We start from the raw sequence: 22,824 nt of genomic DNA on the forward strand, positions 1-22,824 counted from the left end.
GAACTTGAAGCTCTCACTACAGACCCGTCGATGTGGATGGGGGCGTTCCCCCCCCCCCCATTTCCTGTAGTACACGATCAGCTCCTTGGTCTTACTGACGTTGAGGGAGAGGTTGTTGCTCCGGCACCACACTGCCAGTTCTCTGACCGCCAGTTCTCTCATTGTCATTGGTGATYAGGCMTACAMCGTCGTGTCATCAGCAAACTTGATGATGGTGTTGGAGTTGCAGTCGTGGGTGAACAGGGAGTACAGGAGGGCACTAAACACACACCCCTGTTGGGCTCCCATGTTGAGGKTCAGTGTGGCGGAGGTGACGTTGCCTACCCTTACCACCTGGGGTCAGCCCGTCAGGAAGTCCAGGATCCAGTTACATAGGGAGGTGTTCAGTCCCAGGGTCCTAAGCTATGTGACAAACTTGGAGGGGACAATGATGTTGAACGCTGAGCTGTAGTCAATGAAAAGCATTCTCATATAGGWATTCCTCTTATCTARGTGGGWGAGGGCAGTGTGGAGTGYGATTGAGATTGCGTCATCTATGGATCTGTTGGGGCGGTATGCAAATTGGAGTGKGTCCAGGGTGTCTGGGATGATGGAGTTGATGTGTGCTCAATGGCATTGTTCAATGCAATCAAAGTTTACATAGCTCTTTCAAATGACTTAGCATGTTTAAGAGCATTTACAATGCATTGACAGGCACTGTATGACACACCTGGTTGAAAATACTATTTGAAACTATTTCAAATACTTAATCTGTGCTCGATTGAGCTTGCCTGTAACAATAGAGAAAATAGAGTCTGAAGTCTGAAAAGTGTAGAACCCCGCCCACCTGACACTCCAGGGAGGCTAAAGGAAACGCTCAAAGTATTTGAAAGATTTCAAATAGTATTTGAACCCAGGTCTSCTGTATGCCGATTATGTTTGCACTTCTTGACAGCTGCAGACGTGCCAACACCAAACTTCTCTCAACAACATTAAAACACACCGTAAAGCAGCAGTGTGATCATAGAGACTAGTATTTTTACTGTCTCACACACACACACCCTCCCTCCCCCTGAGGCCCGGTCCTAATGAACTCAGATCTGTGGTTTATTAAAAGCAGAGTGGGGCATTGTAAAAGAAAGCCCTGTTAAAAGCACAACACCTCCAGAGCGCCAGAGAACAAGGGGCCCTTGCTCACTGCCTTCCCCAGCCACAGTGAGCTGACTCTCTGGGTCAGTGTCTTTACAACCAGTAAGCACCAGTGGTGAAGACGGATCAGWTGGAAAAGTTAGTTTTGTGAAGAGGGAGAATGAGAGAAAACTCTGCAACAGTTTACGGTAGAAGGAACGAGAATGAAAGAGACAAGCGGGGGATATTCGTAGGTGAGTGTGAAAGAGTGTGAGAAATGGAGTGGCGGGGGGGGGAAGTAGCAAGTACTGTAGCGAGAGGAAAATAGATGAACAGTATGATTGAGCGAACTAGAGGAGTAAACGTGTGGAGAAAGGAAGGAGACGGGGTTGATAAATAGAAGAGGTAATAGAGAGAAGCTCATAGTAGGGATACAATAGTGTATTGATCAAGACATGACCCAGCAAATGAAGCCCCTATAAACAGGTCAATTACAGCGATTAGTGTGTGTGTGTGTGTGTGTGTGTGTGTGTGTGTGTGTGTGTTGTGTGTGTGTGTGTGTGTGTGTGTGTGTGTGTGTTGGTGATGGTGTGTGTGTGTGGTGGTGTGTGTGTGTGTGTGGTGTGTGTTGGTGTGTGTGTGTGTGTGTGTGTGTGTGTGTGGATATTTGTGAGTGCTTTCTTGAACACCGACGATGATGAGATAGGGAAGAGATCCGTGGCCTGGCAGTGTGGTGCCAGGACAACAACCTCTCCCTCAACATCAGTTGAGACAAAGGAGCTGATCATGGACTACAGGAAACTGAGGGCTGAGCACACCCCCATCCACATCGATGGGGCTATAGTGGAGCGGGTCGAGAGCTTCAAGTTCTTCAGTGTCCACATCACTAAGGAATTAACTAAGGAGTGTCCGCCATGAGAGTGGAAGGTTGTGAGTTCCATCCCTGGCCGAGACATACCAAAAACTATAAAAATGGGACCAGGCACTCAGCATTAAGGAGATAGATTGGAGGTAAGGCCCTACGATAGACTAGCGTCCTGTCCAAGGGGGTACTCAAGCTGCCTCACACTACAGAAACAGGAGATAGACTAGCGTCCTGTCCAAGGGGGGTACTCAAGCTGCCTCACGCTACAGAAACAGGAGATAGACTAGCGTCCTGTCCAAGGGGGATACTCAAGCTGCCTCACGCTACAGAAACAGGAGATAGACTAGCGTCCTGTCCAAGGGGGATACTCAAGCTGCCTCACACTACAGAAACAGGAGATAGGCTCCTCCTCCATTCCGGGCTCACACCAGGCAAGGCTACTTACTTATACACCAACACAGTCGCGATGTAGGCACGACAATGCCTCTTTCCCCTCAGGAGGCTGAAAAGATTTGGCATGGTCCCTCAGACCCTTAAAAAGTTATATAGTTGCACCATTGAGAGCATCTAGACCGGCTGTTTCACCGCTTGGTATGGCAACTGCTTGGCATCTGACCCCAAGGCGCTACAGAGGGTAGTGCATAAAGCCCAGTACATCACTGGGGCCAAGCTCCCTGCCATCCAGGACTTCTATACCAGGTGGTGTCAGAGGAAGGCCCTAAAAATTGTCAAAGACTCCAGCCACCCAAATCATAGACTGTTCTCTCTGCTACTGCACGGCAAGTGGTACCGATGCACCAAGTCTGGAACCAACAACACCCTGAACAGCTTCTTCCCCCAAGACATAAGACTGCTAAATGGACAGCTAAATAGCTAACCAAATAGSTACCCGGACTATCTGCATTGTCCCCTTTTGCACTAACTCTTTTGACTCATCACATAGGCTGCTGCTACTATTTATTATCTATCCTGTTGCCTAGTCACTTTACCCCTACCTACATGTACATATCTACCTCAATTACCTCATACCCCTCCCTGCACATTGACTCTGTACTGGTACCCTGTGTATATTGGCCAAGTAATCGTTACTCATTGTGTAGTTATTCCTCGTGTTATTATTTTTCTATTATTTAAAAAAAAATGTCTCTGTATTGTTGGGATGTCCCTTAAGTAAGCATTTCACTGTTCGTCTACACCGGTTGTTTACGAAGCATGTGACAAATACAATTTGATTTGATTGATACACGTGTGTGTGCATGTGGACGTGTGTGTATGAACACATGACTAAGATAAGAGAGAATGAATAGGTACAGTGAGCAGTCAGCACTGACCTGTMTCTGCTGCTGGAGAACGTTAGTCAGCACTGACCTGTATCTGCTGCTGGAGAACGTTAGTCAGCACTGACCTGTATCTGCTGCTGGAGAACGTTGATCTTGTGCTGCTGCTGCATGAGCTGCTGCTGTTGCCTCGCAATCTGAGAGGGCAGGAGTGAGAAGAGAATGAGACACGAATGAGAAAAGGAGATGTGAGATGTTGAGGAGAAAAAGACAAACCACAGAACAAAGGGAATGCCATGCAAACATTATTTAAAGTTTGAGTTTTGAGTTTGAACATAGCAAGCTAAGGATACAAGACCGACAGAACAGAGTGAGAAAAGAATGAGACAAAAACAAGACATTATAAAATAAGAGAACGACTAAAGACAAGATGACGTGAAAGAATGGAGAACAAAGAGATGACGTGAAAGAAGGGAATTTGAGCTTAAACAAATATTTATTTTTCACATTTAAGGTGATAGAACAGAGAGGGCAGCAACAGGAGGGACAAGAGAAAATCAGGGGAAAGGGCTGAGTCAAAAATGAGACAAAGATGTATATATTGGGAGACGAAAGTGAACATAGTGGATTATGTAACACTGGCAGTAGCAAGTGTTCAAGARACGCTATCGACAGTGAGATTGACATGTTTACGACTGACTGGCACAAGCCTTACTCCCCCTCGGCTAMCTGTCATCAGGGACAATGACTGACAGCTAGAATTGCCCAACCACACGGTTGGGTCACAAGGTCAAACTCCAAAAGGTGGCGTGTTTACTCCAGCTACTCAGTGAGAAATAAATAGAATACAAACTGCTTTTTGATATTTATTTTGATGTATTTAATTACAGGCTGTTCATTGCGGGACGTCGCCCACCCAAACATGTGTCAGGATTCATTTAGGCATGCCTTCTCAGTGGCGTCAATACAGGTCATTATTCCATCATGTCTGAACAGCTAAATAGCAGGCTAATATTGGAATGTGTCCGTCTACTGCTCATGCTCACTTTTCTTTTGTGATGTGATGGAATGTGTTGTCTCATAATAGGGTGATGGGAATAAAGAACTTGTCCAAACATAATTTGTCAACACACATGTTCAGACTCGACACTCCCTCAAAAAACACACACACACACACACACCACACACACCACACACACACACACACACACCACACACCCACACACACACACACACACACACACACCACCACCACACACACACTTACACACACACACAACACACACCACACTTACACACACACACTACACACTTACACCACACTTACCACACACCACACACACACAACACACACTTACACACACACACACACACACAACACACACACACACACACACACACCCACACACACACACACACACACACACACACACCACACACACAACTACACCACACACTTACACACACACTTACACACTTACCACCACACACACACACACACACACACACACACCACACACACACCACACCACCACACACACACACACACACACACACCACACACACCACACACACCAACACACACCACACACACACCTGGTCCTGCTGCGGCGGGCCAGCTCCATTTGCTGCCTCTGTTTCTCCATCTGTGACCGCGCCATCTTCTTCTGCTCGTCGTGGGCGCCAGGAGCTGCTCCCGCAGGCTGATAAGCTGACCGAATCATGGTGGACAGCTGCCGCTCCTTTCTCCTCCAAACTCTCTGGGGTACCTGACGGAGAGAAAAAGTGAGAGCGAGAGTGGGGGAGAAGGAGGGAGGAGGGAGGGGAGGGAGGGAGGGGGGGAGGAGGGAGGAGAAGGAAAGAGAGAGAGAGAGTGTGTGGAGGGAGAAGAGAGAGGAGATGGAGAGAGAAGAAGAAGAGAGAGGAGAGAAGGGGGAAAAGAGAGAGAGAGGGAGGAGGGGATGGAGAGAAGAGGAGGATGAGACAGAAGAAAGGAGGGTGAGAAAGACCTGAGGGGCAGGGAGAAAAGAAAGGAGGGGAACAGACACGAAAAAAGAGGGGGAAACAGAAAGTGAGAAGAGGTGAAGAAACAGAGAGAGAGAGAGAGAAAGGAGAGAGGGGAGAGAGAAAGAAGAGGGGAGAGAAGAGACAGAAGGAAATAGAATCAGACAGAAGAGACAGAGAAGAGGGGAGACAACAGAGGAGGGGAGAGAGAGGGGAGAGAGAGAAAACAGAGAGAGAGAAGGAAGAACAGACGAGAGAGGACAAGAAGAAACCAGAGGAGAGAGAGAGAGAGAGATGGAGAGAGGAGATTTTGATTTTGTGGGGAGAGAGGAGAGAGAGGAATGAGAGAGAGAGGAGGAATAAAGACGAGAGAGGGACCGAGACAGAGAGGAGAAGAGAGAGAGGAGAAAAAAATAAAGAGAGAAAGTGGTATGAAAGAAAGAGAGGAGAGGAGAAAGAGCGAGAGAGAGAAAACATACATCCATGACTCACCTCACATAAGTGAGATATGAATGTAAACATGATCATTTTCTATCTGCTATATTCCATTCAAGGTCTCCCATCTCTGAACTGTGCCACTTGTGTTGCCGCGACCTCTCCTTCCTACAGTTGGTATAGAAAAGGACTGGGGTGGACTGTATCTTAGACTAGGTAAAAGAGTGATATTAGTGCATCTGTAGGGATGCATTCCAAATGACACCTTATTCCCTACATAGTGCACTACTTTCGACCAGGGCCCCATAGGGCTCTGGACAATTATAGTGCACTATATAAGGTACAGGATGCCATTTGGCATGCATCCAGATCTGGTTAACAATGGTTCACTTTTCCATTCCATTCATCCATTCTCCACTGCATGTAAAGAGTAATACATTGCCCATTATACTCTACATTATAAATATATGTTATTGAATTAAAGAAGAATACTTTATGAATCCATACGAGACAGACATTTTCTTCAAAGGCACAACAGCAGYAGATCTTTCTATGATTTGTAACATGCAAAACCCTCTAATAGTTGCCTCAAAACTTCTCAGATTTTTTCCGCCCGGTCCTGGAATCAAACCAGCAACCTTTCAGTAGCAGCCCCGCCCCTCTAACCTAGGCTAACTGCCGCTCAAATTGCAGATGGTCAAATACATTAGACATTATCCAATGTTCACCGGAATACACGTGAAGACTCTATGTTCCATCTATTGACTATGATGGTCCAAAGTAGTGCACTATGAAGTGAATAGGGGTCCATTCGGGATACATCCTTTATGGACCTCTTGCTGTAACGATAAAAGCCTGAGGATGGATGAAGCCCAGGGGAAATTGACATCATCCTCTACCTTCCTTCTTCTATAAGTGCAATGAGTCGGAGGGAATGGCGACCATTTTACGGGCTTCAGACCAATTGTGTTATTTTGTATTCTATTTTTCTTAGACTATCGTAACTTTTTTTTGTACACATTGTTTCCGCCATCATTTCTTATGACCCGAAAAGAGCTTCTGGACATCAGAACAGCTATCACTAACCTCCATTTGGACGAGGAGTCAGAGGCGAAAGACAYATTGATTATCGCGGACCAGGCCCAAATTCCGACACTCGAATGAGGAGACGGCGCTATAGAGACCGGCGTGCGGGATACCTGACGAGACTACGTCGAAGAGTGAATAAATTGCCTCTAACCCCCGTGCTATTGGCGAACGTGCAATCACAGGAGAACAAACTGGATGAGCTCCGTTCGAGACTATCCTATCAACGTGATCTGAAGAACTAATATTCAATGTTTCTCTGAGTCGTGGTTGAACAAGGACATGGTCAATATAAATCTAGACGTTTTTTTCAATTCATCGGCAGGACAGAACGGCTGCGTCGGGGAAGAAGAGGAGGGGGTGTGTGTCTCTTTGTTAACAACAGCTGGTGCGTAATCTCTAATATTAAGGAAGTCTCGAGGTTCTGCTCGCCTGAGTTAAAATACCTCATGATAAGCTGTAGACCACACTACTTACCAAGAGAGTTTTCATCTATATTTTTCATAGCTGTCTATTTACCACCTCAAACCAATGCTGGCACTGAGACCGTACTCAGCGAATTGTATAGGGCAAACTAAGAGGCTTTAACGCATTAAGACCCACAGCGTGTTGAATGATGATTCAACAAGTGCTTTAGTGTGGTTAACATCTATACAATTCTACACATGCTTTTATGATTGGCCGTGAGGCTGTATATTGTATGAAAGCTGACTTTCAGAGATGACTGTCTTTACACCCATACCCACGTGGGCATGCACGAACGCACACCCCAGTGGAGGCTAACCAGAAAATGTTCATCCAGATGCGGCGCTCCTAGTGGCCAGTGATTTTAATGAAGGAAAACTGAAATCCGTTTTACCTCATTTCTACCAGCATGTCACATGTGCAACTAGAGGTGAAAAAACTCTAGATCACCTATTCTCCACACACAGAGGTGCATAGAAAGCTCTCCATCGCCCTCCATTTGGCAAATCTGACCATAACTCTATCCTCCTGATTGCTGCTTACAAGCAAAAATTCAAACAGGAAGTACCAGTGACGTGCTCAATATGGAAGTGGTCTGATGAAGCGGATGCTAAGCTACAGGACAGTTTCGCTAGCACAGACTGGAATATGTTCAGGGATTCTTCTGATGGCACTGAGGAGTTTACCACATCTTTCATCGGCTTCATTAAGTGCATCGACGACGTTGTCCCCACAGTGACGTACGCACATATCCCAACCAGAAGACATGGATTACAAACAACATCCACACTGAGCTAAAGGCTAGAACTGCCATAATCCGGACGCTTATAAGAAATCCTGTTATGCCCTCCAACAAACTACCAGACAGGCAAAGTGTAACTACAGGACCAAGATCAAACCCTACTACACTGGCTCTGACGCTCGTTGGATGTGCGAGGGTTTGCAAACTATCGCAGATTASAAAGGGAAACCCAGCCGCGAGCTGTCCAGGGATGAGAGCCTACCAGACAATCTAAATACCTTCTATGCGTGCTTCGAGGCTAGAAACACTGAACTATACATGAGAGCACCAGCTGTTCCAGACGACTGTGTGGTCACGCTCTCCGTACCTGATGTGTAACCTTTAAACAGGTTAACATTCACAAGGCAGCAGGGCCAGACAGACTACCAGGACGATTACTCAGAGCATCCGCTGACCAGCTGGCAAGTGTCTTCACTGACATTTTCAACCTCTCTCTGACCCAGTCTGTAATAYCTACATGTTTCAAGCAGAACACCATAGTCCCCGTGCTCAAGCACGCCAAGGTAACCTGTCTAAATGACTATCGTCCCGTAGCACTCACATCTGTAGCCATGAATAACTTTGAAAGGCTGGTCATGGCTCACATAAACACAATCATCCCAGACACCCTGGACCCACTCCAATTCGCATACCATCCTAACAGATCCACAGATGACGTAATCTCTATTGCACTCCACACTGCCCTTTCCCACCTGGACAAAAGGAACACCTACGTGAGAATGTTGTTCATTGGCTACAGCTCAGTGTTCAACACCACTGTGCCCTCCAAGCTCATCACTAAGCTAACGACCATGGGAATAAACACCTCCGTCTGAACTGGATCCTGGACTTCCTGACGGGCCACCCCAAAGTAGTGTGGTTCGGCGACAACACATCCATCATGCTGACCCTAAACACGGGGGCCCCTCAGGGGTGCGTGCTTAGTCCCCTCCTGTACTCACTGTTCACCTACAACTGCGTGGCCATGCACGACTCCAACACCATCATTACATTTGCAGACAACACAAAGGTTATAAGCTCGATCACCGGCGACAATGAGACAGCCTACAGCCTTCAGAAAATGGAGGGCCGAGCACGCCCCCATCCACATCGAAGGGGCTGTTGTGGAACGGGTCGAGAGCTTCAAGTTTATCGGTGTCCATATCACTAAGGAACTATCATGGTMCACACATATCAACACAGTGGTGAAGAGGGCACAACAATGGCTCTTCCCCCTCAGGAGGCTGAAAAGATTTGGCATGGGCCCTTAGATCGTCAAAATGTTCTACAGCTGCACCATTGAGAGCATCTTGACTGGCTGCATCACCGCTTGGTATGGCAACTGCTTGAACAGGTTATTTTATGCTAGTGGTTGTATTAATTTGGGATCTATCGCATCCCACAACTGTCCCAGACTATGTTTGTAATAATTATTTATCTTACAGAATAGGTTAATTTTTGTACTATGGGCACTAGTAGATTGCTATAGTCTAGTCCTTTGGCTGTTCGTTAGGCCTACTCATCTTGTTGGCTGACAAAAAGTAAATGTGGACAGTTCTTCCAATATCTTCAATATGCGCCTCGGAATTGGATAATGACGCGTGCAGTTGCATCCCCGATGTGTCCGTCTTCACTTGTAGCCTGTGAGAAAGACCCGATCACGTGACGGAGAGCCATGTGAGTGAGAGGTGGGTGCTTCGGCATGCAGCCGGGAGAAGGGAATTTGTAAAGTAACCTTTTTCTTTGTTAACCGCTCAACACATAATAGCCGCATGTGCGCACTCCCTCAAATCGATTAGAGAAAATGTCCTTTCTATTTTATTCAGCTTTGTTCAATTGTATTCTTCATACTATAAAATAATGCCACAGAATTCTACACAAATCTTGTCTGCTAAATGAACTAGTGTAGCCCAYAGCCATATTGCAAAGCCAGATCAGGGCCTTACAAGGACAACTCAGAGTATGCTATTCTGTTCTTCTGAAATAGACTACATTTTCTTCACATCATATGGTCACTGGTCACGTCCGGTTGTGGCACAGCCCGGGAACGAACCCGGATCKGTATTAACACCTCTAGCACTGCTTGTGATGCAGTACCTTAGACCAATGCGCCACCCGGGAGGCCCTAAAAGTGTTTGTTAATTAACGGTCAATTACCGTGAGACCTGTGGTTATTTGCTTGACAATCACCAGCTGACAAAATTKTATGACCACCACAGCCCTAGGTCCGACCCGGTACTAGATGGGTGTACCTAATAAACTGTCCACTCACTGTATGTAGACCACCTTCAATAGATGATAGATAGTCAATGAACCTCAACTGCTTCTGTATATTAGGCTGGTTCCTTCCCTAAACCTTTATCAAGAAAAACAACTAAACGGCACAGATTCAAACCCAAGAGTGGTACACTAATGTTACCGGACACTCTATTACACAGGTTTTCTCAGGCCAACGGGAGGACAAATCAGGGAGAATATTGTAAGATTCGTCAAGACTAAAGATAACTGTGAATGAACAAATATGTTGATTGTGTTGTGTGTGATTCACAGCAAAACAGTCCTATATCTATCCATCTATCTCTCTCAGTGGTTAGTCCCTGTTCCATGTCGAGCATTAAGAAGTGAGTCGGCCGTTTGAATTGAATCACAGTGTTTTGGAGTGAGGACACAGCTGGTGGAACAGAGTGCTCTGTGTATAAGAGAGAGAGAGTGAGAGAGGGAAAGAGAGAGGGAGAAGAGAGAGAGACAGAGAGAGAGAGAGAGACAGAGAGAGAGATGAGAGAGAGAGAGAGAGAGAGAGGAGAGAGAGAGAGAGAGAGAGAGAGAGAGGGAGAGAGGAGAGAGAGAGAGAGAGAGAGAAGAGAGAGAGAGGAGAGAGACCAGAGAGAGAGAGGAGAGAAGAGGAAGAGAGACAGAGAGAGGAGAGAGAGAGGAGGAGAGAGAAGAGAGAGAGAGAGAGAGAGAGAGAGAGAGGAGAGAAGACGAGAGAGAGAAGAGAGAGAGAGAGAGAGAGAGAGAGAGAGAGAGAGAGAGAGAGAGAGAGAGAAGAGGAGGAGAGAGAAGAGAGAGAGCGAGACCGAAGAGTGGAAGCGAGACAAAAAGAGAGACGTAGAGAAAATGAATACGAGAGAGAGACAGCTCCAGCTGCTTAAGTATGAGAGTTGAAGTGAGGAGGCTCAATGACAATCCTGTTCCAATTTCTGTGTATTTTTTACGTTATCTGCAGGGGAAATGCTGCCATTTCTAAGTGGGCAATCTAAATGGCCCTTTCAGAGTGCCGCTAAGAAGGAGCAGATTGATGAGGAATGAGAGGTTTGGATTCAGAAAGCTGGTTGAATCCCATGGGTTGTATYCCAAATGGCACCYTATTCCCTATATAGTGCACTACTTCTGTCCAGGACCTATAGGGCTCTGTTCATAAGTAGTGCACAATGTAGGGAATAGGGTGCCATTTGGGACGCATWCATAATGTTATCTCCCTCAATCGAACTTTTCATCCTAGCGGCTAGAGTGTTGGGGCAGTAACCAAAGAAATCTGTCGATGTGGCCTTGAGCAAGGTACGTAACCCTAATCTGCTCCAGGGCCGCCGTACTACTATGACTGACCCTGTAAAACAACACATTTCACTGCATCTATCCTAAACAGTCTTTTCTTCCTTTTTTTTTTTTTTTTACCATGCCAGGAGAATTATGTCTGAAACATGTTGCGTAAGATGTTTTTAGATTCTTGGATGATTTTGCAGCAGGATATCAGTTATTACTTATCTTTTTTTATTGTTTTATCAGATATAATAAGCCTGTGCCCGTGTTACTCAGACACTGAGGAGGACTGAAGTATGGTGAAATAAAAAGGGAACTGTTTCAAATCAAATAATTCCCATCCACTGTGTGTATGTGTGTGTCAGTGGAGGCTGGTGGGAGGAGCTATAGGAGGACGAGCTCATTGTAAAAGCTGAAATGGAATAAATGGAATGTTATCAAACATTTGGTTTCCACATGTTTGATACCATTCCATTTATTCCATTCCAGCCATTACAATGAGCCAGTCCTCCTATAAGCTCCTCCCACCAGCCTCCACTGGGGTGTGCGTTCGTGCATGCCCACGTGGGTATGGGTGTAAAGACAGTCATCTCTGAAAGTCAGCTTTCATACAATATACAGCCTCACGGCCAATCATAAAAGCATGTGTAGAATTGTATAGATGTTAACCACACTAAAGCACTTGTTGAATCATCATTCAACACGCTGTGGGTCTTAATGCGTTAAAGCCTCTTAGTTTGCATGCTAATGAAGCAGTAGACCTTGTGCCTCGTCAACTAATGGATGAGGCTTTTTCTCTCTCTCTCTGTGTGTGTGTGTGTGTGTGTGTGTGTGTGTGTGTGTGTGTGTAAAAGCATAATTGATATGATATTCAAGTTTTCAACCCATAAGCTAAAACATGCCTGTGTGCGATTCTATGTAACCCTCCTCCACCTGTGTCTATTCACAAGCTAGTCCTAATGGGCGTTTGAATTGAATACAACACACTGAAATCAGTTAGCTTTCCTAACTACAAATTTGGATTTGCTTACTTTGCACATAAGAGCATTTACCCCACCTCATGAATAGGCTTGTCAAAGTTACTGCTGAGGAATACACGCATTAGAAAGTGGACTGCTTTTTCATACATACATTTAATCAAAGTTATAATTACAACCTGGACATGAAAAGAATGCTTACATAAGTATTCAGACCCTTTACTCAGYACTTTGTTGAARCACCTTTGGCAGCGATTACAGCCTCGAGTCTTCTTGGGTATGACGCTACAAGCTTGGCACACCTGTATTTGGGAAGTTTCTCCTATTCTTCTCTGTAGATCCTCTCAAGCTCTGTCAGGTTGGATGGGGAGCGTTGCTGCACAGCTATTTTCAGTTCTCTCCAGAGATGTTCGATCAGGTTCAAGTCTAGGCTCTGGCTGGGCCACTCAAGGACATTCAGAGACTTGTCCTAAAGCCACTCCTGCGTTGTCTTGGCWGTGTGCTTAGGGTCRTTGTCCTGTTGGAAKGTGAACMTWYRCCCCAGTCTGAGGTCCTGAGSGCTCTGGAGCAGGTTTTCATCAAGGATCTCTCTATACTTTGCTCCGTTCATCTTTCCMTCGATCCTGACTAGTCTCCCAGCCTCTGCCGCTGAAAAACATCCACACAGCATGGTGCTGCCACCATCATGCTTCACCATAGGGATGTTGCCAGGTTTCCTCTAGACGTGACGCTTGGCATTCAGGCCAAAGAGTTCAATCTTGGTTTCATCAGACCAGAGAATCTTGTTTCTCATGGTCTGAGAGTCTGTTAGGTGCCTTTTTTGCAAACTCCAAGTTGGCTGTTGTGCCTTTTATTGAGGAGTGGCTTCCGTCTGGTCACTCTATCATAAAGGTCTGATTGGTGGAGTGCTGCARARATGGTTGTCCTCCTGGAAGGTTCTCCTAACTCCAAAGAGGAATTCTAGAGCTCTGTCAGAGTGACCATCGGGTTCTTGGTCAACTCCCTGACCAAGGCCCTTCTCCCTCGATTGCTCAGTTTGGCCAGGTGAACAGCTCTAGGAAGAGTCTTGGTGGTTCCAAACTTCTCCCATTTAAGATGGAGGCCATTGTGTTATTGGGGACATTGAGTGCTGCAGAAATGTTTTGCTACCCTTTCCCAGATCTGTGCCTCGACACAACCCTTTCTCAGAGCTCTACGGACAATTCCTTCGACCTCATGGCTTGGTTTTTGCTCTGACATGCACTGTCAGCTGTGGAACCTTATATAGACAGGTTTGTGCCTTTCCAAATMATGTCCAATCAATWGAATTTACCACAGGTGGACGCCAATCAAGTTGCAGAAACATCTCAAGGATGATCAATGGAAACAGGATGCACCTGAGCTCAATTTCTCATAGCAAAGGGTCTGAAYACTTATGTAAATAAATTAGCTAACATTTCTAAAAAACAGTTTTTGCTTCGTCATTATGGGGCATTATGTGTAGATTGATGAGGTTGTTTTTTATTTAATATATTCTATAATAAGCCTGTAACGTTAAGGGGTCTGAATACTTTCCAAATGCAGTGTAACTACAATAGAGTGGGGGATACCCGGTGAATAACAGCCATCTTTGATGCAAAGTCTCACCTTTGACCTCTCCTAGGAGCTTGCTGGCATTCAGTCTGTCCATCCTGTCTTTCCAGTCCTTAGACAGAAGTCTCTCCATACAGGACGACTCTACAGGAGGAGAGAGGAGGAGAGGGACACACAAGATAGTATCCTGGTTCTGTCAATCAAGGTACATGTTATTGGCTAAGCAGAATGCGATGGAAACCACTCCACTAAATCTCTCAATGGGTCTCTTTAGATTCTCTGAATATTATGCTCAGCATTCATCTCTATGCCCCCAGTGTGTATGAGAGAGAGAGAGAGATATCGGAGACGTCAAGCAGTCAAGAAGGCATTCTTCTCTTCCAGTATGGAAACCCCCCAAAGGGATTTTCTAKATAAAAAATGGTTAAGTGGACAATGGCTCATCTGTGGGACTAGATCCTAACAAAAGGACAAGTATTCATAAGCACATGGGCATTTGAATGGCTTAATTTTTTGTTTGAGAAGTTTGCGCATAGGCTATTGTGGTCATGAGGCTCTCAAAAGGGGGAATACAACTAACTTGAAGTGTGTCCCAAATGGCACCCTATTCCCTATGTAGTGCACTACTTTTGACCATTTGAGACACAAGTTATTCAGCCCCATTAAAGCCTAGCATGTTAACACTGGATTATGATTATTGTAAATAAATTCATGCTGTGCGGGATCACATGGGATGAACACGAACAATGGTCAATTAAAGGGAGGCAATGGTTGGTTCCCAATAGCACCCTATTCCTTATGTAGTGCACTACTTTTAACCAAAGTAATGCACTATGTATGAGATGCAGCCCATAAGAAACAGAATGTAAATGCTTACAAAAGAGGCGAACTTCAAAACATATTTCAAATTCCAAAAGGCCTTCCAAAAGGCCTGTGTACTCAAAACATGGAAGTCCAACTCCTAATAACAAGATGCAATTTTGCCGTCAAAATCCTCTGTAATTTGTTGATAATTTGTCTTCTCAACCTGAAAGGACGCCTAGCTTGACATGTACTGTATATATTTGGTAGACTATTTACAACCAAGGGAAGAGTGTCTTTCTCCCACTATGAGAGCTAAACATACAGGCCTCGCATAAAACACAATTAGAGGGAGGATTTATAGACGCACTTAGGGAAGAAAATACAACCTGTAACTCTACTCTACATCTGTGCTTTGGCGCTGTACGAGGGAAACGTGCGTGTCTGTGTGTGCGCGTGTGTGTGCATGTGTGTGTGGGGGGGGTTTATACGATTTATACCCCCCCACACTGATGAACATCTGAAGAGAAAAGGAGGAAGAAGGGAGCGCGAGACACAGGAGGATGGAGAGGAGAAGAGAGGAGTAAATGAGGATGGAGAAGAGAGGAGTAAATGAGGAGGGAGAGGAGAAGAGAGGAGGAAATGAGGATGGAGAGGAGAAGAGAGGAGTAAATGAGGATGAGAAGAGAGGAGTAAATGAGGATGGAGAGGAGAAGAGAGGAGGAAATGAGGATGGAGAGGAGAAGAGAGGAGTAAATGAGGATGGAGAGGAGAAGAGAGGAGGAAAGGAGGATGAGATGTGTTTTACCCTAGATGGGTCTCTATCTCTCCCTCCTTTCTTAACCCTACAGAGTGAGGATCAAGTGATGTTTAGATTGGGGAATGGATAAAAATACCACACTGTCCACACCTTCCCAACGTAGAGGGGCTATTCAGCTGATAAACGACTTGTGAACAAAGTCCAGAGAATGGAAGAGAGGGAGAAGGGGAGAGAGGAAGAAGGGGAGCGAGAGGGATAGAGGGAGAAGGGGAGAGAGGTGAGAGAGGAGAGAGGAGAGAGGAAGAAGAGGAGAGAGGTGAGAAGGGTGAGAGGAGAGAGATAGAAGGGAGAAGAGAGGGGGGAAGGGAGAGAGAGGACAGAGAGGGAGAGAGAGGAGAGAGAGAAGAGGAGAAGAGGGAGAAAGGGAGAGAGAGAGGAGAGAAAGAGGGAGAGGGAGAAGAGAGGGAGAAGGGGAGAGAAGGAGAAGGGTAAGAGAGGGGGAGAGGGGGAGAATGGGGGGAGGGGGGGGAGGGGGGAGGAGAGGGGGAGGAGAAGGGGAGAGGGGGGAGAGAGAGAGGGAGAGGGGAGGGAGAAGGGAGAGAAAGAGGGAGAGAGAGAGGGGAGGGAGAAGGGAGAGGAGAGGGAAGAAGGAGAGAGAGGGAGAAGGGAAGTGGAGGGAGAAGGGAAGAGAGAGAGGGGAGAAGGGAAGAGGAGAGAGGAGAAGGAAGAGAGAGATGGAGAAGGGAAGAGAGAGAGGGAGAAGGGAAGAGAGAGAGGGAGAAGGAAGAGAGAGAGGAGAAGGGGAGAGAGGGAGAAGGGGAAAGATAGGGGAAGGGGAGAGCGAGGGAGAGAGAGGGAGCGAGGGAGAGAGAGGGAGCGAAGGAGAGAGAATGAGAGAGGGAGAAGTGGAGAGATAAGTGCGAGAGATAAGGGGAGAGATAAGGAGAAGAGAGGGAAGGCAGAGAGAGGGAGAAGGGAGAGAGAGGGAGAAGGGAAAGGGAATGAAGAGGGAAGAAACGGAGGGTGATGAAGAGGAAGAGAAGAAGGGAGGAGGAAGAAGAAGAGATAAGAGATGAGTGGGAGGAGGAAGAAAATAGGGAGGAGAAGAGGACACACACGCACACACAGACAAGACACACAGACACACAGACCCCAACACACACAGGCAGAGCTGTCATTGTAAATCTGTTGGGCCGCCAAGTATCAGAGATTGTGCTTGGTGTAAACAGACTTTTTATCACCCTGGCTGCCTCAGCGTTGTGCCAAAGCAAGTGTTTATGGTGTTTAACAGAAACCACAGGCGTGTGACGGTGTGCAGCAGGCAAGCATCAACAGTCCTGAGGGAGGCACTGCCAGGAGCTTAGAGCCAGCATTTACTGCTACAGCAGCCTCCCATGAGATCACCACTTGTAGAGAGGAGAGATATCATCCTTGTCTTTCTCTTGCTCCATCTCTCCATACACACCTGGTAGCAAGCACGCACCGCTCACACACACACACCAGCAGTTGTCCTAACCATGATTTTGGATGTGTGTGTGTGTGTGTGTGTTGTGTGTGTGTGTGGTTGTGTGTGTTGTGTGTGTGTGTGTGTGTGTGTGTGTGTGTGTGTGTGTGTGTGTGTGTGTGTGTGTGTGTTGTGGTGTGTGTGTGTGTGTGTGTGTGTGTGGTGTGTGTTAAAGAGTGGATCTCTCCTTTCTCTCTGGCCTGACTCTTGGTGTTTTCTCCTTTCCTCTCTGGCCTGACTCCTGGTGTTTCTCCTTTCCTCTCTGGCTGACTCCTGGTGTTTCTCTTTCCTCTCTGGCCTGACTCCTGTGTGTTTCTCCTTTCCTCTCTGGCTGCTCCTGTTTTCCTTTCCTCTCTGGCCTGACTCCTGGTGTTTCTCTTTTCCTCTCTGGCCTGACTCCTGGTGTTTCTCCTTTCCTCTCTGGCCTTCTCTCTGGTTGTTTCTCCTTTCCTCTCTGGCCTGAACTCCTGTGTTTTCTCCTTTCTCTTGCTGACTCCTGGTGTTGTCTCTTTCCTCTCTGGCCTGCTCTGGTGTTTCTCTTTCTCTCTGGCCTGACTCCTGGTGTTTCTCGTTCCTCTCTGGCCTGACTCCTGGTGTTTCTCCTTCCTCTCTGGCCTGACTCCTGGTGTTTCTCCTTTCCTCTCTGGCCTGACTCCTGGTGTTTCTCCTTTCCTCTCTGGCCTGACTCCTGGTGTTTCTCCTTTCCCTCTGGCCTGATCTGTCTCCTTCCCTCTTGGCTGATCCTGGTGTTTCTCCTTTCCTCTCTGGCTGACTCTGGTGTTTCTCCTTTCTCTCTGGCCTGACTCCTGTGTTTCTCCTTTCCTCTCTGGCCTGACTCTGGTGTTTCTTCCTTTCCTCTCTGGCCTGTACTCCTGGTGTTTCTCCTTTCCTGGTGTTTCTCCTTTCCTCTCTGGCTGACTCTTGGTATTTGGACATACAGTATGTTGAGTTTTATGCTTTCACTCTGACATAATCCTCTGTCCAGTTGTTCTCTCTCTCCAACTGCATTATTGGGTACTGACCCACTCCACCTCGAATAAAAGTATAGTGTATGTTTCTGATACAACAGTAGCTGGGGCAACAGTTAGCTGGGGCTACAGTAGCTGGGGCAACAGTAGCTGGGGCAACAGTAGTGGTAGCTGTCGTTGTCATTTTATTTCTCTACTCAGTCCATTTGATGTGGTAGGGGAGGAGAAGTTGATTTGGCTGGTGGATCCTGACAGCCCTCTAGTTAGGCGTCAGTGCTCTAGGTATCATGCATTAACCATTGGGATGAAACATGTGCAACACACACACATAAAACATACCACAAACACATACACCCACACACACACACACACACACACACACACACACACACACACACACACACACCACACACACCACACACACACACACACACCACACACACACACACACACACACACACACACACACACACACACACACACACACACACACACACACACAAAGAGTAAACACGGCCAAGGTGTGTACGCCGCTGCCCTCAGTACCAGCCAGCCAGGGGTGCTCAACGAGTAAACCAGGCGGTGTGTCTGTACCAGTAGCCACTCAACGAGTAACAGCGCCAGGTGTGTACTGTAACGCCAAGCTAACGCAACTACAAAGAAGTAAAACAGGTCCAGCAAAGTAAAGCAGTGTGTACTGTAGCCAGCTAGCCTACAAGAGTAAAACAGGCAGGTTGTGTACTGTAGCCAAGCTAGCCACTACAAGAGTAAAAAGTGCCAGGTGTGTACTGTATCGCAGCTTAGGCCTCAAGTAAATCAGGCCAGGTGTGTATGTAGCACAACTAGCCACTACAAGAGTAAAATCAGGCCAGGTGTGTACTGGTAGCCAGCTAGCCACTCAAAGTAAAACAGGCAGTGTGTACTGTAGCAGCTAGCACTACAAGAGTAAAACGCAGGCCAGGTGTGTACTGTAGCCAGCTAGCCACTACAAGAGTAAAACAGGCCAGGTGTGTACTGTAGCCAGCTAGCCACTACAAGAGTAAAACAGGCCAGTGTGTATGTTAGCCAGCTAGCCACTACAAAGTAAAACAGGCCAGGTGTGTACTGTAGCCAGCTAGCCACTACAAGAGTAAACAGCCAGGTTGTGTACTGTAGCCAGCTAGCCACTACAAGATTAAAACCAGGCCAGGTGTGTACTGTAGCCAGCTAGGCCACTACAAGAGTAAAACAGGCCAGGTGTGTACTGTAGCAGCTAGCCACTACAAGAGTAAAACAGGCCAGGTGTGTACTGTAGCCAGCTAGCCACTACAAGAGTAAAACAGCCAGGTGTGTATGTACCAGCTAGCCACTGACAAGAGTAAAAACAGGCAGGTGTGTTACTGTAGCCAGCTAGCCACTACAAGAGTAAACAGCCAGGTGTGTACTGTAGCCAGCTAGCCACTACAAGAGTAAAAACAGGCCAGGTGGTATGTAGCCAGCTAGCACTACAAGAGTAAAACAGCCAAGGTGTGTACTGTGTAGCCAGCTTAGCCACTACAAGAGTAAAACAGGCCAGGTGTTCTGTAGCCAGCTAGCCATACAAGAGTAAAATCAGGCCAGTTGTACTGTAGCCATCTAGCCACACAAGAGTAAAACAGGCCAGGTGTGTACTGTAGTCCAGCAGCCACGTTTACAAGAGTAAAACAGGCAGGTGTGTACTGTTAGCCAGAGAACCAGCTGTAGCATCACTACAAGAGTAAAACAGGCCAGACTTGCCCTGATAAAGTAAAACAGCCTGTACTAGCCAGCTAGGCCACTACAAGAGTAAAAGCAGTAGAGCCAGGTAGCCATCAAGCGACCCGTGGATTGAGCTGGCATAGAGACAGCCGGTGGTTATGACAGCCTAGCCATACAAGAGTTAAACAGGCCAGGTGTTACTGTAGCCAGCTAAGCCACTTACAAGAGTAAAAACAAGGCCAGGGTGTACTGTAGCCAGCTAGCACTACAATGAGTAAACAGGCAGGTGTGTACTGCTATGGCCAGCTAGCCCACTACAAGAGTTAAAACAGGGCCAGTGTGTGTACTGTACCAAGCTAGCCACTTACAAGAGTAAACAGGCCAGGTGTGTTACTGTTTATAGCCAGCTAGCCACTACAAGAGTAAAACAGGCCAGGTGTGTACTGTAGCAGCTAGCACTAAAGATCTAATTGCTGTAAAACATTAGAGGCCAAGTCAGATGTGTGTTGTGTGTGTTGTGTTGTGGTGTGGTGTTGTGTGTTGTGTTGTTGTGTGTGTGTGTTGTGTGTTGTGTGTGTTGTGTGTGTGTGTGTGTGTTGTGGTGTTGTGGTGTGTTAGCACGGTGTCCGTTACTGAGACACTATTTTCATCTGTCAGATGACACCTGCTCTTCCTCTCGCTTTTGTTGGATCTACCGGCCACGGGCTCCAGGGTGACATTTCTCCTAGGTACAGATCTAGGATCTGCCAACCTTACCCGATCTTACCCTTAACCATTAGTGGGGTAAATGCAAAAATGACCCAAGATCAGCATCTTGGTGCAACTTAATCCTGCCCACGTTTGGAGAATGCCTGCAAGCAGCTATTCTACAGAGGGTGGATGGAGGCTGGCTGAAGGGTGTGGTAGCATACTAGTCTCTCTGTACCACCTAGTCAACTGATCAACCATTAACCCACAAGCTTCCAACTTTCTACCTCAATTTTACCAACACGTTTCCTGCGCCACTAGGGGCAGTAAAACGGTAGACCACTTATATTTTAACCACAGAAATGCATACAAGGCCCTACCTCGTCCTCCCTTCGGCAAATCTGACCACTATTCTCCTGGTTCTTGTTTACAAACAAAAGCTCAAACAGGAAGTACCAGTGATGTGCTCAATACGTAAGTGGTCTGATGAAGCAGACGYGAGGCTACCAGACTGTTTTGCTGGTACAGACWRGGWTATGTTCYGGGATTCATCTGATAGCACTGAGGAGTTTACCACATCAGTCASGGGCTTCATCAATAAATCTGTAGACCAAGTCGTCCCCACAGTAATTATACGAACGTATAAAAACCAAAAAAAAAATGGTTCACAGGCAATAKCCATGCTGGACTAAAGGCTAGCACTACTGCTTACAAGGAAAGAGACACAGGCAATGACACATACAAGAAAGCCTGCTATGACCCCCGATGAGGCATCAAACATGCAAAAAGCTCCAACGCTTGTAGACTATAACGGATTACAAAGGGAAACACACACACACACACTCTCTCTGTGCTGTTCTGTTCTATGTGACTATTCTCTTCTGTTCTGTTCTGGTGGACTATTCTCTTCTCTGTGCTGTTCTTTCTAGTGGACTATTCTCTCTCTGTTCTGTTCTGGTGGACTATTCTCTCTCTGTGCTGTTCTGTCTGGTGACTATTCTCTCTCTGTTCTGTTCTGGTGGACTATTCTCTTCTGTGCTGTTCTGTTCTAGTGGACTATTGTGCTGTTCTGTTTGGTGGGCTCTATTTGTACGTGTTAATCAAGTAACACGCTGCACTCAGCTGTTGAACCCCCACCTCTCTACCGCTGTGAACCACCCACCACCCCCCCTCTCTACCGCCTGTGAACCCAACCACCCACCAATCCCTGTTACCACCTGTGAACCCAACACCACCCCAACTCCCTGTTACCACTGTGAACCCAACCACCACCACCACACTGTTACCACCTGTGAACTGACCACCACCACCCCAATCCTGTTACCCGATGGCTCCCAAACAACTTCTATTGTATCTCTGCCTCACATGGATTGGGGTGGCGAGACTGTATAGGGTTTCCTCAAATCACATAAAGTGGAAACGGAAGCTAATGGACTTGAACCGCATATTGAGGCGTCGGATAGATGATTTGAATCAGGTGTGTAGTGTGTAAACAAAATGTGCACCTTTGGGTCCCAGGACAGGATTGAGAATCACTGTTCTACACGTCTACTTTCTATTTACTACTATCACACCTCTACCCTTTCTATTCTTCTATACCTTATACCTTTTCTTAACATTTAGACCTCAACACTTCTACTGAGCTTCACTTTAACTTTACTTATTATACTTCTCCTTCTCTATCTTCACTTCTACCTTCTACACTCTCTACCTTCTCTACACTTTACACTTCTACCTTCTCTACACTTCTACATTTTCACACGTCTACCTTCTCTACACTTCTACCCTTTTTACACTTCTACCCTTCTCTACACTTCTACTTCTACACATCTAACCTCTCTACACTTCTACCCTCTCTACACTTCTACCCTTTTCTAAACTTCTACCTCTCTATACTTCTACATGTTACCTTTACTTCTACCCTTCTGTAAAATTCTAGGCTTCTTCTCTTCCTTCATCCACCATCCAACGGTTTGAATTTAAAATACAATTGTATTTGACATATGCACCAATTACAATGGTTTAGACTTACTTGAATTGCTTGCTTGCAAGCTCTTCACAATGATGCGGGAAAAAAATATATAATTCAAAGAAACATAGGCGTTTGGATTTCTGCATCACTGGCTGTGTGTGTGTGTGTGGTGTGTGTGTGTGGTGTGTGTGTGTGTGTGTTGTGTGTGTGTGTGGTGTGTTGGTGTGTGTGTTGTGTGTGTGTGTTGTGTGGTGTTGTGTGTGTTGTGTGTGTGTGTGGTGTGTGTGTGTGTGTGTGTGTGTGTGTG

General features: G+C 46.5%; 1 pseudogene; it reads right to left on the reverse strand.

Moving 5' to 3' along the window:
- LOC111971958 (transcription factor SOX-6-like) overlaps positions 1–22,824 on the reverse strand; it is a 212,050-nt pseudogene that overhangs the window by 76,934 nt on the left and 112,292 nt on the right.

The sequence above is a fragment of the Salvelinus sp. IW2-2015 genome, linkage group LG13 (assembly GCF_002910315.2).
Source record: "Salvelinus sp. IW2-2015 linkage group LG13, ASM291031v2, whole genome shotgun sequence".
NCBI classification, from domain to species: domain Eukaryota; kingdom Metazoa; phylum Chordata; class Actinopteri; order Salmoniformes; family Salmonidae; genus Salvelinus; species Salvelinus sp. IW2-2015.